The 17,640-nt window shown below is 41.1% G+C and overlaps 1 protein-coding gene across 2 annotated transcripts in view; it reads left to right on the forward strand.

The window, feature by feature from the left end:
• The window catches only part of st6galnac3 (ST6 (alpha-N-acetyl-neuraminyl-2,3-beta-galactosyl-1,3)-N-acetylgalactosaminide alpha-2,6-sialyltransferase 3), a 131,927-nt gene that overhangs the window by 21,375 nt on the left and 92,912 nt on the right, over positions 1-17,640 (forward strand). Inside the window, exon 1 of one of the 2 annotated variants that reach the window (XM_061731940.1) lies at positions 807-935. The exons of the other annotated variant lie outside the window; for it this stretch is intronic. The gene's annotated coding sequence lies outside the window, so the exon portion shown is untranslated. Of the gene's footprint in view, positions 1-806; positions 936-17,640 lie in introns of those variants that run through there. 2 annotated transcript variants of the gene reach the window in all.

Below are 17,640 nucleotides of genomic sequence, written 5' to 3' on the forward strand. Positions count from 1 at the left end.
AGAAAGCCTCACTTTTGTACTATAATGGGCATTTTGTGTTTTTGTTGTTTTATTGTCAAACATCTTTAACAACACTGAAAAGTATTTTTTTTGCTATTACTGAACTTTTTAGTCAATCCATTACTTGTTCTGACAAAAGCATAATAAAACATTTTGCATGTCAACATCTGCCAGGTGTTTTTCAAGTTTAATGATTCAAATAGCTTGTAATGCAGTGATCAGTGCTGCCTTTTAATTCCTTGGAAACAAATAATTCATGAATCACCACCCTCACCCCCAACTTTAGGAGCATACACGCCTCCAGTTTCTGCTTCACCCACATAGAAAGAAGTGAAGGAAAGAACTTGCCGCTGACGGCATTCAGCTGAGTTAGCTTCACATTCGCCGGATCCCACTTGGCAAGGCCCTCTCTCCACACTGTGTGTTTGGCTCGACCTCAGAGAGTTTAGCCCTGGCAAGGCCCAACCGGCCGCTGGCACAGAGGCCGACTGAACCCCCGGAAGAGACGGATCAGCAGAGGCCATGTTTTTGCTAACGGGTTCAATTCTCTCTATTCGTGGAGATGTTACCCATATGATAAGAAAGGGATCAGAGAGGAAAGAACAGTTCAGAGGTTGGCTTGTTGAAATGCACTTAATAAAATCAATGAATCTGTTTAGCTCCAGTGTTGGTGACCCTTACTTCTCGTGGGCAAAATCCATCTTTAGAATCTGAATTTATTTTGGTACTTTTGTACAAATCCTGTCTAAAGCCATCAGTATCCTTGTTGCAGCCCCCCCTTTTTTTTTTCTCTCTCTTTCAGAAAATGTAAGAATCCAGATTAGTAAGATTGCTTGGATCCGGGCTGGACCGACCAGAACAGATAGCCCGGATCTCAGAGCCACGCGGCTGTAATCCTACATGCATTTTTCTCATCAGCTTTTCCAGACAGCAAGGTGAAAAGATAAAGGTTGGCTGTTAAAACTTTGAGCAATGTGTGATTTTGCGCAGCTAGCCTCCAGCTTTCAGCGTGCCCTTGAACCCGGCCTCTGAGTAAGCAGAAAATCCTTGTAATTGCATTAGTGCTGTTCAACAGCAAGCTGTGAGCCACGCCTGCTTCCTCCAGACCCGCCTTTTTTTGGTTAATTTATTGCCTGGACAATGTTAGGCTATACTTTCATCCCTTTGCAGAATTGTGGACGGTATATAAAACATCAGATAGCCGCTATGCATATCTTTAATCCAGATTCTGTGTCAGGTTGTGTTGTAAAGTGGTTGATGTGCTCAGTGGGAGACAACCCACTGATAGGCGAACGCCCTCTGCAGAGGACTCGACCGAGTCAGGCTGATATCAGGTTGCTGTGCCACTGTTATCATCCCCTTTGGTGCTCCGACTGCCAGCACTGGGAGGTTGATTGCCTCGGCAACTGATGAGGTTGGCAGGCGTAAATAAAACCTGGCAGTTAAATGAGGGAACTAAATAAAAGCCAGTCTACTTTTTGGTGAAATATAAACTCCTGTCCGCTCACCTGTGCCATGGGAGCTTTATCTGATTGGACCCTTCAGAAAAGAAATGTGGGCAGCAGTTCAAAATGGTTGCTGTTCCTGTGTTTGGATTGAAATTGCTTTGTTATTGTTCCGTCTGTCCAGATATGTATTTTGGCTTCCCTCCTGATTTCCCTGATGGCTGCAGGTGCTTGCTGTTGTTTTTGTGTTGGCTGTTGACGCCGACGCTGCCACATACTCTCACACATTGAATGCCGCCGCTCTCCCACCCGCTCCGCTCTCCAGCGCGGTGCAACGGACCCTGTGACAGAATATAGGCTTCATTGTTATTTGGCAGAATGAGCACCTGTGTGTAACGGCGACAAGGCCTTGATTCACACGGCTGGTTTGTTTATCCTGCGCTATAGCGGCTCAACTTTCACAATGTGGGAGTTCAAGCTCTTGGCCAACCTCCACGATCCGAGGATTAATGAGAAACAAACAGCTGAGCTGGCAAATTTCTCAGGGAAATTTCTGCGGCTGTAAATAAATCAGATGCAGGTGATTCAAGGTTTTCACCGCCGCTCTCACAACTAAGATCGTTAACTCTCAGTAAGACGAGCCGTAAAAATCTTTCCCAAATGCAACGAGTGCTTTCTCTTATCCGTCATGTCCATGGATCTTTTCTTATTCCGTTGATGCCTGATGTCGACAATAAAACACTTGTAAAGTGACATTGGATAATTTTATTTTTTTTTGTATTATTGTATTTACTTTTTAGAATTTTTTTAATTGTATAAATCTATATTTTATTTTTATTCTGGGGGTTGTGCAGAAATCTCTGCTACTGATACTGATTATTCTGTCACGTCACCCTGACAAGCATATATGAATGTTTTTCTCCTGTCACTACAGTTTTTTTTCATAATTTCATTGTCATCAGATGCTGGTAAAATTAAAAATGTCAAACTTGTTTGAACAACAATGGGAGATAAAGGATCAAACCTGCAGAACTGCGATTAAACATGGGTGCTTCACCAACTTGGCTTTAAACAGCTTCACTTTGCTGGTTTTATTTTCAAAAGTCATCTTCTTGTGTGACATAGGCACACTGCAGGGGTTTAAGAGGGTCGCTTCCATCGAAGTTGCTGGTTCAGTGACCAGCTTCCAACGTCAAAGTCAACCTACGGTGCTTCACAATGAGTACCATACCTGTAAACAGAGATGTGTCAATACAGTTTTTATGTTCTCCTACTAGTACTGATTCCAATACCTGGGCTTTGAGTATCAGTCAATATCGAGTACCAAATCGAGTTTCGATAAATGCTGCAGACATAGCACTAATGCTAGAGAGTAGGGATGTCACGATCACAATTATCCCGATCCAATACTTTGGGAATCCATAAAAATGAAAGAAAGAAACCAAAAGACAACCAATTCCCAAACTGCAAACAGCCGAAGCTGCAGCAGCTCTGCGTTTGCTGTCCAACTGCCAAACCAAACATGTGCATCATCTTGTGATTCGCATGTTTACTTTGGCATAGATTTTTCGTTGGATGCCCTTCGTGATACAACCCTCCGCACCCAACCTCCACCCAAGATTGCACTGATTAAAAACTAAATGAGTAACTGCAAATAATTTGTAACAACTGTCTTCAAAACCACATATTAAACAATTGGCACATGCTGAGTTCAACAGTGGTATCTGTTGCAAAATCTGCATGTTATATTTCTTTTCATCGAATGTGCTGTAAAATAGGGCCTCATTTTAACAACCCCAGAGCTATCGTAACATGTCTGAACAGTTTTTGCTGCAAAAATGTGTTTAAATACATAAATATCCCGGCTGGTAGGGACAGTGTAGCTCTTGGATTCATCCTCCCTAGAACTGAACTCTAATCAGAACAAAGTCTTTATTGCTGAGCCACTTTAACTTTAAGTTTGGAGGTGCTTTCTTGACGTCTTGCTCTTTCAGCCTTGAGGAGACCGTTTCTTGTCAGACACGTTTCTTAGCCAACAGGACCTTTAGGAGAATCTTTGCTTTTGTCAAGTGGAGAAGGAAATGGTTTGTTCCACCTCTTTCAGATAATGGACAATATCGGTCGGTCCAAGCCTGCGATTCCCCCTGCTGTCTCCTCTGGATTGTGTTTGTGTGCGAGAGCCTCGCTGTGCGTAGACACCATCGATAAGTTAAGGTGCTGTTATGCAGCTACAGAGAGTTTCCTGGGAAATATCCGTCCTTAAATGTCAGTAATCCTGCTCTGGCATTTGGCAAATTGAAATGGATTTTTCTTTGGTCGGTGTTTTTCAGATGAGCCCCTGCCTCTACGCTTCTTGCACAAGACACTGACACAATAGTTTTTGGCAATTTGTTGTAACAATTTCTATAGAAATTCAAAGCTGAATTTATGGATTTGCTCTCTCATGTGGTGTTCCCTGCAAACTGGTTGCCGTCCTGAATTGTGGCCTAAAGTGAGGAGATCTGTGGTGAATGGAGCACAGTCATCGCTTTAGAGCGGCTTTGTCTTCGTCCGGCAGTGCGAGTTCTGCATGTTGGGCATCCGTTCCCATCAGTCCTTCAAAAACCACATTTTACACAGGAATGAAGGTCATAAGCAGTCGAGGTAGATTGTTTTTTCTCTGATTGGACGAATGCCAACGTGCATCTCAGAGGGCCGTTTAATCTGTGCAATTTTTGCGACTCAGTGTTGCAGTCACATGACTGGCAGAAGGATGGGAAGCTTTTTCTATCATGCCACGTCAGCTGCAACGGCGCAAGCATCACAAGGATCGCTCCCCGGGACATAGAGGTGGTAATCCCGATACCATAGCTTTTTGGCGTCTATCGTCGCCACGGTAACGCTTTTGACTGAGAAAAGTAATGCGCATCGTTGCAGGATCGAGACGCACATTTTGATGTATAACACACCTGGGTGCACGTTACAGTTCGGGCCGCATTAACGGGCCGAAGAAATGGCATAAATTGCGCCAAAATTACACGATTAATTCAAAATGGCTGACTTCCTGTTCGGTTTCGGCCATGGCACCAAGAGACTTTTCTTTAAGTTGAGACATGATACAGGTGTGTACCGATTTTCGTGCATGTACGTCAAACCGTATTGTGGGGCTTGAGGCACAAGGTTTTCTAGGGGGCGCTGTTGAGCCATTAGGACACGCCCATTAATGCAAACCATTAAATATCAAATTTTTTTGCAAGGCCTGGCTTGCATGCAAAATTTGGTGATTTTTGGGGCACGTTTAGGGGGGCAAAAAGGCCCTCATTTCGTCGAAAGAAAAACGAGAACGAGAAAAACAAAAACATTTCCTACAGATACAATAGGGCCTTCGCACTGTAAGTGCTCGGGCCCTAATAATGTGTTTTACTTTAACAAAACTGAAGAACAAAAGGTGCCAAACCAGGATAAAGTCAGAAAGTCCTAAGGAACTCACGATGGATTCATGCCAATGAGCTGACAGAGGAAGAAGCTAAACACACAGCTATAAATGCACAGCCTTGACATCCACACTCTGTTTCGGAGTGTCATTTCTGCAGAAGTGTGGTTTCAGTTAGATTAAAATCACCCTGAAACAGAAAACGATCAGTCCTAGTATGAGGCTAACCGATGGAAGAGCCGTAGGAAAGACATCCACTCTAACTGGCGCGCTAACACGAGATCTCACTGTGCTTTATTCCTCATAAGTAGACCTTCCTGACAGAGTTTTCCTCTTCACTTTGGCAAATCTCTTGACTTTCTCGAGCGAGCGAGCATCAGCATGCGCAGCAGAGCGTGGAGCAGAACCGAACTGTCTCCGTGAGCGTATGCAGCCCCCCCCCAGTCCTAAAAGTTTTCTGCCTCTAAAAGAGGAAGTGACTATAATAGAGAGGTTAATCCTTCTACTCGTGGGGATTATCTTCCATTTGATATCAGATGTGCATTAGTCAAATGGGGTTGGACCACTTCTGTTGCGGTCACACATGAGCACTTTGAGATAAAAGTACACACACACACACACACACACACACACACACACACACACACACACACACACACACACACACACACACACACACACACACACACACACACACACTGCAATTTTTCTGTGTTTCCATCTACGAAGACGATGTCACAGCCTCATTATTGCCAAAGATCACTGAGGAGTTTCATCGACATGAAACCCGGCAGCTTCTTTTCTGGGACCAGATCAAGTTTCTCTGTGATGCTCTGCAGTATAATGATCCAGTTTCCTGCCAGCAGAGCAGATTAGTGCTCGTTTGACCTGGATTGATGGATTTGCTTTTCATATGTCAGGGCTGATAAGGGTGTTACCGCGGAAGTAAGCGCGCGCCGAGGGAACGGCACAGGGACATTTCGTGGTCGGAGGGCAGTAGGGCGCTCTGCCTGTGTGACGACTAAGTAACATTTCATTTTCATATCATGGACATCTGGACTGTAAATCTGAAGCAGACATAAAAGCCTGCCGGAGAGCTTCTAGATTGATCTTTTAGCCCTTTTACTGCTTTAATGGCTGCACTAGAAATGATCCTTCACTAGAAATGAGCATTTCTCTTAAACAAAGCTGAGCTTCAGCCGTTAGATCTCTTTAATGAGTTTGGGCAGATGGCGTTGAATGATCTTATTCTTTTTTGGATGCAGTATTGTGTTTTATGTTTTACACATTCTGGAAAACGAAGTCATAAACTAAGAAAATCAAGTCCAATCAGCCTGTAGCTGCTTTGGATCGTTAAGTTGTTGAACCATGAGACTGTTTATGAAAAGTGAACGTGGCCGTCGTAATGCAGAGGTTCTGAAGATCTTTAAGTTTCTCCTTTCTTCTGTCCGTCGCCGTGTTTCTGTTTCTGCGCCAGAACTGATCATAAAACCGCTGTTACCTGATCAATCAGCAACGTTCAACCTGAAAAAGCTTGTGAAGATGCAGCTTTTCTGTTTTCCATCTTCTTTCCAAACAGAGACCAACAGCCAACTCTCCTTTCAATTCAAATCAAATCAAATCAAACTTTATTTATGTAGCACTTTTCATACACGAGTAATGCAAAGTGCTTTACATAATAAAATCAACATTTAACATAGAAAAACTCACACACTCATGGTTAAAAACACACCTCTGACACACATCCTCACTTTAATACCCAGACAGCAGACATAGACATTAAAACATAATCACGAACATCATAAAAAAACCCATCATAAATAAATAAATACCTTGACGCTGAGGTGGGGAACAATATCTTGGGGAACTATCCACACCAGGAGCCCCCCACCGAAGACCAATGAGAGCACGTCTCTATTTAAGGTGATTGTCCAGCTGTGCTTTTGATTGTTTTCTCCTCGCTCTTTGTAATAGCCTTTTTCATTTTCTGAATATGAATTACATTAATACAAAAGCAGTAGAAAGATACAGCACAGCCAATGTTTCTCTGTCATTTGACATGGCCACTGGCTTTATATGAACATGTTTCACAAACAAGCCATGGGTTTTGGGTAGCAGGACCTGACTCCAGCCCCAGGCCTGGTGAGCGGAGCCGCACAGGCTCTTCTTCTAGCTGCCAGGCTGCAGCCGGAGCTCGTCTGCTCCCTCCCGGCCTCCGCGCATCAGCTATGTGAGGTGACTGCCCCCTCTACTGGACTGGGTCGGGACCAGCAGCCTTAGAGGCTCCGGATGAGCGCTGAGATGGGATGCTGCTGAGCCCTCGCTCCTGCAGCCCAACGTCAGCAGATGAAGACTGCATGTTCACAGCCCTGTTGCTTCTTCAGTTTAGCTTTACTGTAGTTCATGAAAGTACTAAAAGAAACAACTTAGAGGGCTGGAACAAAACATTTCAACGTCTCATATGTGCTCTTACATAATTAATCTTAATACATATTCTTTATGAACATTTCTCTTTTATTATTTGTCTTGATTTATCTGCTACTTGTATGTTTTCTTCTGGTTTGTTGAATGTGGAGAAACACACAGAGAAAAAGAAACAGCAAACTGAACTCACACTGGTGCAGTTTTTCAGGGAAAACATTCAGCATCAGATCCTAAACAGTACTCTTTCATTACTTTATCTTCCTTGTAAAAAACAACCCACTGATATAAATCATTCTCTTCCATGTAAAATGTAAACACAGCTTTAGAGTTAAAAGATAACAGAATCAATGATGCTTAGGAAGAAGTACAGCGGAGCTGAAAGTGCAGCTTACGGAGATAACTTGGATACCTGCTGCTGAGGATCAACATGGATCCATAAGCTCGGTCAACTTCACCTTCTTCACCTCCACTCGGGTTCTTTAATTTGTTAACAAAGTCCAAAACATAAAAGAAAAGTAAGATATCATATAAGCATAGGTGGAAACTATTTGAAGTCGACACAACTTGATATGTGGTGACTATTGGCCCTGACGCAGCTTGTGGTGGAATTAAAAACCTTTACTTGAGACGAATGTTTGTCATTTACAGATTTCCATCAGACAACTCAAGCAGGGAGAAATCATGCTTGGTTTTGGTGTTTGGGTTCTGTTCAAGCATCACCTGTCAGACTTAACACAAACATACAGGAGTGCAGAACTTAACCCCCCTGACATGCAGGAGCCTGGGAGGCGCCGCCGCCTCCCTGGATCGCCGTTTGAGAGTGGCAGCGAGCTCTACATGGTCGGTGAGACATCCGGAGGCATCCGAGAACAAATGCTTCTAGCTCCTCATGTAGGTCAGAAAACAGGACGGAGTAGCTGCAGTGAACCGTGGAGAGGGTGCACACGCACACACGGCAGCAACTGCCTGCCTGAATTAACTCCCGGGGGGCGTTTGGAATAATCAAAGTGATCACCATGCAAATAGAGCCACTCTTTTACCATAATTACGATTCAAAAGGAGAGATGATGGAACCGAACTGAACTAACATCAATTCCCCCGTATTATTCTGAAAAGTGCAGTTTATTGTTATTTGGTGTGACATGGCAGGATTTACCATCACTGGAGCCGCAGAGCCCGATGTGAGTCAAACATGTAGCACATAAATAGATAGATAAGATAGATAATAAATAGATTTGAGAGCTATGTTTTTGGGCCTCTGAGTAACTGACACGTCAACTGGATGAGTTTAACGCATGATCCTAACTAGGGCTGTTCGATTAATCGATTTTAAATCGTAATCGCGATTATGTAATTAGAACGATGTTAAAACGTGAAAATCGTAAAATCGATTTAAATTTTTTTTTTTTTTTTTTTTTTTTTTTTTTTTTTTATAAACCTTGTCTGCACACATATTAATGATTGATACCATATTAATGATTGATGGAAATACCTCTCAATACCTGCGACAAGTGCCCCATCGGAGAGGCTCTTTAGTGTAGGAGGGGGCGTTGTAACATGCCACCGTGCATCCCTCAAGCCAGATGCGGTAGACCGGCTCGTGTTCCTTGCAAAAAACTTGCAAATGTGAATAGCAAATGTAATGACTGACATTACACACCTCTACCTCCTTCATGGGTTGCATTATTATTTAGCATGCAAAGACCCAGTTTAGTTTAATTAGAAAATGTCTTGTTTTATTTAATTGGAAATATAACTTACTGTATGTTTGCAAGTGCTGATTTGCTGATTTTTTTTTTTTTCAGAGATAAAACTTTATATTTTATTATATTTTTTAAAAGCAAAGTTTGCACTTAAAGCCCAATGGGGCAAATGTTCAATAAAAAACAGCATATTTGAAATCATTTCTTTGCCTTTTGTCAATTCACAAAATAATCGTAATTGTAATCGAAAATCGGATTTTGAGAGAAAAAAATCGAGATTTTATTTTTGGGCAAAATCGAACAGCCCTAATCCTAACTAAAATTCATTCAAAACACATAAAAAACACATAGGTAACACATAAAGTGGCAGCCCTTTATGTGTTACCTGATGGGCTAAAATCACATACAGTTCAAAAATTGTTTCATGATCGCTGGATGAGAGGTGATCATATTTGAACAAAGGTTGGATCAGCACCCTGAAGTAAGAGATCGCACTGATACCTAAACATGACTAGTGGGGAAAAAGCTTCAAAATAATCAAAGCTCCTCCTTGGTGGAGGTCTCGGGCTCGGCGTCTACGTCCATCTTCATAAGCACTCTGTGCTAAACTTGTTAATATACAACTTTTATGTTCTTACTAGGAAATGGCGGAGAAATGTTCCTTCAGGTGGTGAATGCTTTCTTTTTTTTTTTACTTCTAAAAACACAACTCTTCTGGTGGCTTCCCATGACGTTACTTTTAGTCATTTTGTCTCTTTACATTATACTTTGCAGCTTTCTGCACCACAGATGACCTTGCAGCGAAAGTGCGTAATCATCCTGGATGAATTTAACCTCAATGATCTAAATCGGCTTGATTGCCTGAACCTGTGAAAGTGTGGCTAAACTAAAACTGTTCCTGCACATGGCTCATCCTCTTGCAGACTGCAAAATTAGTCCTGAACCCTTATTTTTCATAATCAGAGGTCGGTTTTCTATTTGAGGTGCTATAGCTGTAATCCTGAGAGTTTTAAGCATCCCTGACACTGAAGAAAAACAGGAAAAAAAGCATTTGTGAAGTTACAATGTGCGTTTATAAATAGCTGAACCTAGGCTAACTGCAGTTAAAAACAGTTATAGCTTATATTAATGTTCTTTCTCAGGTCCTGAGGCAGTGCGTCCCACGGGTGAAATTTTGTAGGAAGTTGTGTGTAACCATGTTACCGGCAGCAAAACACTCAGCCTCATCCTCCCCCGAGAAAACAACAGTTTATTATCTTGTTGAATGACTTTTGAAGCAAGACCTCTGCTGCAAATATAACCTGAAAGAAGTCGTATGTCTCGAGCTACTTTCAATCTGAGGCCGAGCATTTGTTTATGCTTCAGACTTATTGCCCCGGAGAGCAAAATTACGGCTCTAGACAGGAAGCAGGAGGGGTGAGGGAAAGACAGTAAATATATTTTCTCAACCACCTTAATTGAAATTGGATTTTAACTGCTCGCTGGACCGTTGTGGCAAATATCAGGTACCAGGGAGAAAGCCTATTTGCATTGCAAATGTCATCCCTTTTATTATTCTTTTCCATAGTTTTTTTTTCACCTGCCGCCCAGGAGGCTCCTGGGGAAAAAAACCTAGCACATATGTTTTTTCATGAGACATTTTCTTCAGGTTGAACCTCATTATTCCAATACCCACTGCCATTAACTTCTGAGGTCTGAACTACGCTGTGGTTCCGTTGTTTACCGAGATTAGTGTTTGTGGGAGATTGTGCGCTCTTCATGGCCAGACGCAACCAGATGGAGGTGACATTTTGATTGCACAATATGTGTGAGGAAATAAACGGCTAATTTGCCCTAAATTTTCATTCATGCCGCCGGTGAGTAGAGCTGTGCTCGCTGATAAATGTGCAATTTAGAAATGTATAACCTGTTTGACGCTCATTTCAGGAAAATAGCTGAAGTACATAATACAGTTAGTGATGTCTGGAGGACTTGTTCATGTTTTTTTTCTAAATTAAAAGTGCTACAGACAAACCTTTCAATGTGAAATTGTTTCACAATAATTAAAAAGAAAAAAACTAAATTCGTTAAACAAAAGTATGCAAGCATAATCTGAAATTCATTACATGTTCAAATGTTCAACATACTATGAGTGAATAAACAGCAGCATGCATCATTTCAGTCGCACTAGATGCACGTGCTTTAGGTAAAAAGCAGAAAGTAACAGAAATGCAGACGTTTGGTTGTCTTTGCACCTTAATGTCTTTATGCTCCAAAGGTGAACTGTATATATGGCAACACATTGCAAACAACTTGGACGCAAAATATTCATGTGTTTGGCTGTTGGTGTCAGGCTTGATGCAGATTTGCAAATAAAATGTAAAGATTCTGAAGGAAAGATAAAAAAAATCTTTTGAGATAAAGTTGGAGTCAACATCAATCCAGCATTATTATATATTTTGTGCAAAAACCATTACACATGAGGTTTATTTAGCTTTTTATGATTTTATTTCTTTTATTTTTTCATACCTATTAAAAAAATGATAATGTTGCCGAAGTGTCGTAACGCCACAATAAGGACTCAGACAAATTTCCCCAGAGATTTGGTGGAATAAAGGCATAAACCACAGTTAACTAGACGTACTGAAGAACAAGTTTCCTGTGGTTTCAATGCTTCATTATGTTATGTAACGTCCTGCTCCTCGGTGTCTGCATGACGTACTTAGTTTATTACCTCAGACAACTTTCTGCCACTTTCTCCTTTAGGTAATCTGGTCACACAGCCGTGCTGCAGGAGAGATAAGAGGAAAATTATGATTCCTTCTCGTCCCAGGTCCCAATGATCCCACTCAATCTGAGAGCTGAGATCAATAGAAATGGGCCCTCGCCGCTTTCAGTTTGGGTGCATTAAATAAAACGTCCCCAGGATGTACTCGTAAATTGCACTGCAGTTAATGGCCATCATTGTCTGATCCGATGGCTGCAAACAAGGTCGTTGCTGTTGGATGTGGAGTCATATTCTTCAAGCAAAATGTTTTCACGTTGACCTAGAGCTTTAATGGTCCGACTTTATGGCCTTCTGCTGCCTCCTTGACGGTGTAAATGGTCCTACTTTCTCGCTGCACTCCGTCCTGAGCACCGAGGCTTTGGAAGTCTGCGTCACATGGCTCAGCAGGCCAACCTGAGATCACCCTGATGGATGAGCGGACCATGAGAAGGGTTTTTGAGTTTTCCTCGTAGTGGAGGTCTAAGCACATCTCGCTGCCGAAGCTGAACCCTCTGATTACCTCCAAGGTTTGACACATTTCCCCTGTGATTTGTGGCCAGGTTGAGGTTGAAGGAGAAGAGGAAATTTCCTGTTCTCATGAGAACTGATGGATGTTTCAGCTCTGCAGACTGAGGTTAGGGTTGCTTCTCATCCCCCCTCCTGTTGGAGGAAGACTCCAGCTTTATAAGACATCGGCTTTGTGCTCTATAATGGAGCCTCGACGAGTGGCTAATACAGCGTATTTTCACAAAATGGCCTGCCATTTTTTTCTTCAATGAATTTGGACAGACCGTACTCTCAGAGAATATGTTATTTTCGACAATAATTGAAGCAGAGAGCGAGGAAAAAGAACATTTCTCTTTATGGTCTTTTGTACATGATTAAAGATGAGGCGTCATTGTTTGTGATCAAAGATGTGGAGTCGGCCACGAAGTGACGGGTGATGCAACTTACGTGCAACTGGTAAAATGCGATGGGCCTGTCAGGGCAGCTGATGGTCACCATCTTTTTCAACCCCACCCTCCTGCACAGACAGCGTTTGATCTCATCTCCGTGAAGCGGAGCCTCCAGCGCCTCCCGTGGGACGTTTGATGTTGGAGTTCAGAGCTTGCAGGCACTTTAGCAGTCGGGGCTTCACCATTACCACGCGCTACATCCAATCTTCTCACCATCAGATAACTTCAAAGAGTTTGCCAGACACCAACTTTTCTGAAAATCCAGAGTTTTTCACTGGTGCTGTCTGTCAGATTAGCAGCATGATATTGAGGCTTCCTGGTAAAAAAAAAAAAGGGAAAAATGAAACATCTCTGACTTTTGCTGAAATCCGTCATAACCCCCAGGCTTTGAGGTGCTTTAGCACGCAGATATTTTTTCAGTGTGGTTTGATTCCTCGTGTCTGTGTGGATTTGATCTCCAGCTCTGCTTCTCCTCTGCGAGACCTTTCCTCTTCCATCCCTTATCCATTATTCATCTCCGTCAGCTCTTTCTTTTGTGCTCGCTCATAATGCCCATTACTTCCAGATTCCAGCGTGTGAAACAATGCTGCCCCAGCTGTTGCATCATTGATAGAAGTACTGAAACAAAAAAGCAGATTAAGCAGAGAGAACAAGGTCCTTAATCCTCAAACAAAACAAGTCGACAGCCATTGCAGCAGCTGTGAGGCTGCAGAAGGAGTATAGATTTGTTCCAGTGTTGACACTTTGTTTTAGGAACAAGAAGGAGTCTCGGTTGCTCCTCTCTTTGCTCTGAATGTTTGGTTCATGGTGGGAGGTACATTTCTGTCATGCTATGGCAGTACCACGCCTGTAGAGTGAAGGAACAGGAGTGTCGGTGAAGGAAATGCTGATGCAGAAGCGAAGGAAGCATGTCAGACATTTTTATCTACGTGGGCAAGCTCCATCTTTTGAGCTTGAAATGTGCTGCTTGATATCACAACCATGTAGTGCTGAACTGAGGTAAACGTTAACATTAATGTGCTAATTTACACTCATTTATGTTTTCCCACTTCCAAACCGCAGGGATTCAAAAAGCCGTGGTGTTACATATAAAAGAACATGATGGCTACCGTGAACCTGTGTGGTAGGATTAACATGTCAGAGCTGGTGGTTGGAAAAAAAATGTTTATGCATGGGGGCCTGTTTATTCCCAGTATTGATGTTTATTCTGAGATCCAATTACAAATAAACGGCCTTCAGTACACGTGGAAACACACCCAGGTCGCATTTGACTACACATTGAGATCTGATCAGGAAATACGGGGGAATATTTAGGCTGCGCTGGAAGTATTTTTCTTCTGATCCAAAAGACCCCAACCTCTGTTTTCACAAATATGTCTTTCAGTTTCTCCTCACAACTACCACATTCTTTCTTTCTTTCTTTCTTTCTTTCTTTCTTTCTTTCTTTCTTTCTTTCTTTCTTTCTTTCTTTCTTTCTTTCTTTCTTTCTTTCTTTCTTTCTTTCTTTCTTTCTTTCTTTCAGGCTCCTTTCTTTCTTTCTTTCTTTCTTTCTTTCTTTCTTTCTTTCTTTCTTTCTTTCTTTCTTTCTTTCTTTCTTTCTTTCTTTCTTTCTTTCTTTCTTTCTTTCTTTCTTTCTTTCTTTCTTTCTTTCAGGCTCATTTCTTTCTTTCTTTCTTTCTTTCTTTCTTTCTTTCTTTCTTTCAGGCTCATTTCTTTCTTTCTTTCTTTCTTTCTTTCTTTCTTTCTTTCAGGCTCATTTCTTTCTTTCTTTCTTTCTTTCTTTCTTTCTTTCTTTCTTTCTTTCTTTCTTTCTTTCTTTCAGGCTCATTTCTTTCTTTCTTTCTGGCTCATTTCTTTCTTTCTTTCTTTCTTTCTTTCTTTCTTTCTTTCTTTCTTTCTTTCTTTCTTTCTTTCTTTCTTTCTTTCTTTCTTTCTTTCTTTCTTTCTTTCTTTCTTTCTTTCTTTCTTTCAGGCTCATTTTCTTTCTTTCTTTCTTTCTTTCTTTCTTTCTTTCTTTCTTTCTTTCTTTCTTTCTTTCTTTCTTTCTTTCTTTCTTTCTTTCTTTCTTTCTTTCTTTCTTTCTTTCAGGCTCATTTCTTTCTTTCTTTCTTTCTTTCTTTCTTTCTTTCTTTCTTTCTTTCAGGCTCATTTCTTTCTTTCTTTCTTTCTTTCTTTCTTTCTTTCTTTCTTTCTTTCTTTCTTTCAGGCTCATTTCTTTCTTTCTTTCTTTCTTCTTTCTTTCTTTCTTCTTTCTTTCTTTCCTTTCTTTCTTTCTTTCTTTCTTTCTTTCTTTCAGGCTCATTTCTTTCTTTCTTTCTGGCTCATTTCTTTCTTTCTTTCTTTCTTTCTTCTTTCTTTCTTTCTTTCTTTCTTTCTTTCTTTCTTTCTTTCTTTCTTTCTTTCTTTCTTTCTTTCTTTCTTTCTTCTTTCTTTCTTTCTTTCTTTCTTTCTTTCTTTCTTTCTTTCTTTCAGGCTCATTTCCTCAATGTATCGTTTTTACCGTGAGAATTTTTTGACGGTTTATCGTGAACGGTAAAATATCACCCATTCCTAATGTAAAGATTATTTTCTACTATGATGATGCGGATGTGTAGTGGGTACGTGAGATACGCTGTGGCCTCATGGGAAGACGTCTCTCATCTGAGAGATGTACAAGTTGTCTCTGTGAATGACTGTTAGTTTGACTGGTGATTCTAACATTGACATGGCGAGTAAGATGCCAGGTCATTTGTCCCGTTTAGCCTGTGATGGACTGGGGACCCGTTCAAGCAACACGCTGCCTCTCGGGTGATGGGATGCCGCCCTATCGGACCTTGAACAGGATGAAACGGGATAGGAAATTAAAAAAGGAAAGAATGTTTACCATGTTTTGTCATCCTAGTTGATCTGAGTCTCAAATAAATTAAATACATGTGCATTAGTGATGACACTGACTGAAAATAATGATTTATATACGTCAATATTAAATCAATAAGAGATAGAGTTGCAGTCTGTCTTGGTGTGTGCTTTTTCCTGTCTGGTCACAGCTGGGGTAAGCTTCAACTCCGCTACAACCCTGAATAGCATTTAAGTGGGTATGAATGAATGAATTACTGAATGAATGATCTCAATAGCAGCAGGGTGGGATTTGTTGTTTGCCTTCCTTACTGAGGAACGTCGTTCCTTCTCCGTTCTCATCACACGACTTTAAGCCTGATTTGCCAGCCGCTGACCGGCTGTAGGTGATAACCTGGAATCAGAGGTCGCCGTCAGGATTTGTAAGTCGTTATATGTGAGCAACTCAAAGATGCTGACAGATGACGGATTTCTAGCGCAACCAGTGAACTGGAATCGTTGGACAGTTCTCCATTTGAGCTGCAGCAGAGAGACAAGCGCAGGGGAACGTCACTCAGGGAGACATGTGAAGCAGGAGAAGCTTGGTGTAAATGTTCAGCCAGATGCATATCACAATGTAGCAGGCGGCTCATTTTTCACTACAAAAGATTTCTTTACTGGCCTTCAGCACTTTGTGCCCTGGCAGCCGCTGCTACCCACATGAGCTAATCCATCCCTTTTCCCTTGATCTCTATTTTTATTTGTCTTCTCGTGTTCTGAACAAATCAGAGCACAAACAGCCTGATCTCCTTGTTTCTCGTCTCATATCATTTTCAGATGATCAACCTTGTTTTTTTTTCCGCTTATGTCTCATTTATTGCATATGATTTGATGACTATGAAACATGGTTGGAGACTCGCTGGAGTTGTTGTCAGATCATGTCAGGTTTGATCCCGACACCCTTCGGCATCAAGTGTGAACACTACAACTTCAAGACTCCTGATTAAAAAGATAGTGAGTCTGATCAATGGAGCCTGATCAATATATGCATTGGGTGGCGTGCAAAGCAATTTCTTAGCAATTTAACCTTCAGGGGTTAAATTCAGTTGTCCACTCCAACTCCCTACTTCCTTCGTGGGGTCATGGGGGAGCTGGACTCTATCTGGACTCAGCCGGTCCATCATGAGGACCACGCTAGGGATGGGCGGTATGGACTAAAAAATGTATCACGATAATTTCTGGCATTTATCCCGATAATGATAAAAATGACGATTAAAAAAAAAATACTAATTCAACTCCACCTTTGTAACTATAAACCCATCTCATCATTTCTTTCTTTCTTTCTGGCTCATTTCTTTCTTTCTTTCTTTCTTTCTCTTTTTCTCGCTCCTTTCTTTCTTTCTTTCTTTCTTCTTTCTTTCTTTCTTTCTTTCTTTCTTTCTTTCTTTCTTTCTTTCTTTCTTTCTTTCTTTCTTTCTGGCTCCATTTCTTTCTTTCTTCTGGCTCATTTCTTTCTTCCTTCCTCGCTCATTTCTTTCTTCTTTCTGGCTCATTTCTTTCTTTCTTTCTTTCTCTTTTTCTCGCTCATTTCTTTCTTTCTTTCTTTCTTTCTTTCTTTCTTTCTTTCTGGCTCATCTCTTTCTTTCTTCTTTCTTTCTTTCTTCTTTCTTTCTTTCTTTCTTTCTTTCTTTCTTTCTTTCTTTCTTTCTTTCTTTCTTTCTTTCTTTCTTCTTTCTTTCTTTCTTTCTTTCTTTCTTCTTCTTTCTTTCTTTCTTTCTTTCTTTCTTTTTTCTTTCTTTCTTTTTTGCATAAAATGTGCAGATTTATAAAGGAGGAGCTGAAATCTTCCAGTGCCCAGGCTCCTTGAGAGTTGAATCTGTTAAATAATTAACCCATGCATCAAAATTCGTGGGCTGGCTCTGGTTTATTTTGTATTTATCTTTTCTTTCCACACTCTGGAGCTTCCGGAGATTACAATAAAATATTCAGAGCTCTGGTTGGTAGAAGGGGCTGGCTTAGTGTTATGGATTTATTTTCATTTCACTTACATATAATATCAGCTAATCAGCTACTTCAGTAAAAATAAATCTTTTTTTTGTTTGTTCTGGATTTAATAACTGGAGAGAGCACATCAGCAGCA

This window comes from Cololabis saira, chromosome 10, assembly GCF_033807715.1.
Source record: "Cololabis saira isolate AMF1-May2022 chromosome 10, fColSai1.1, whole genome shotgun sequence".
NCBI lineage: Eukaryota > Metazoa > Chordata > Actinopteri > Beloniformes > Belonidae > Cololabis > Cololabis saira.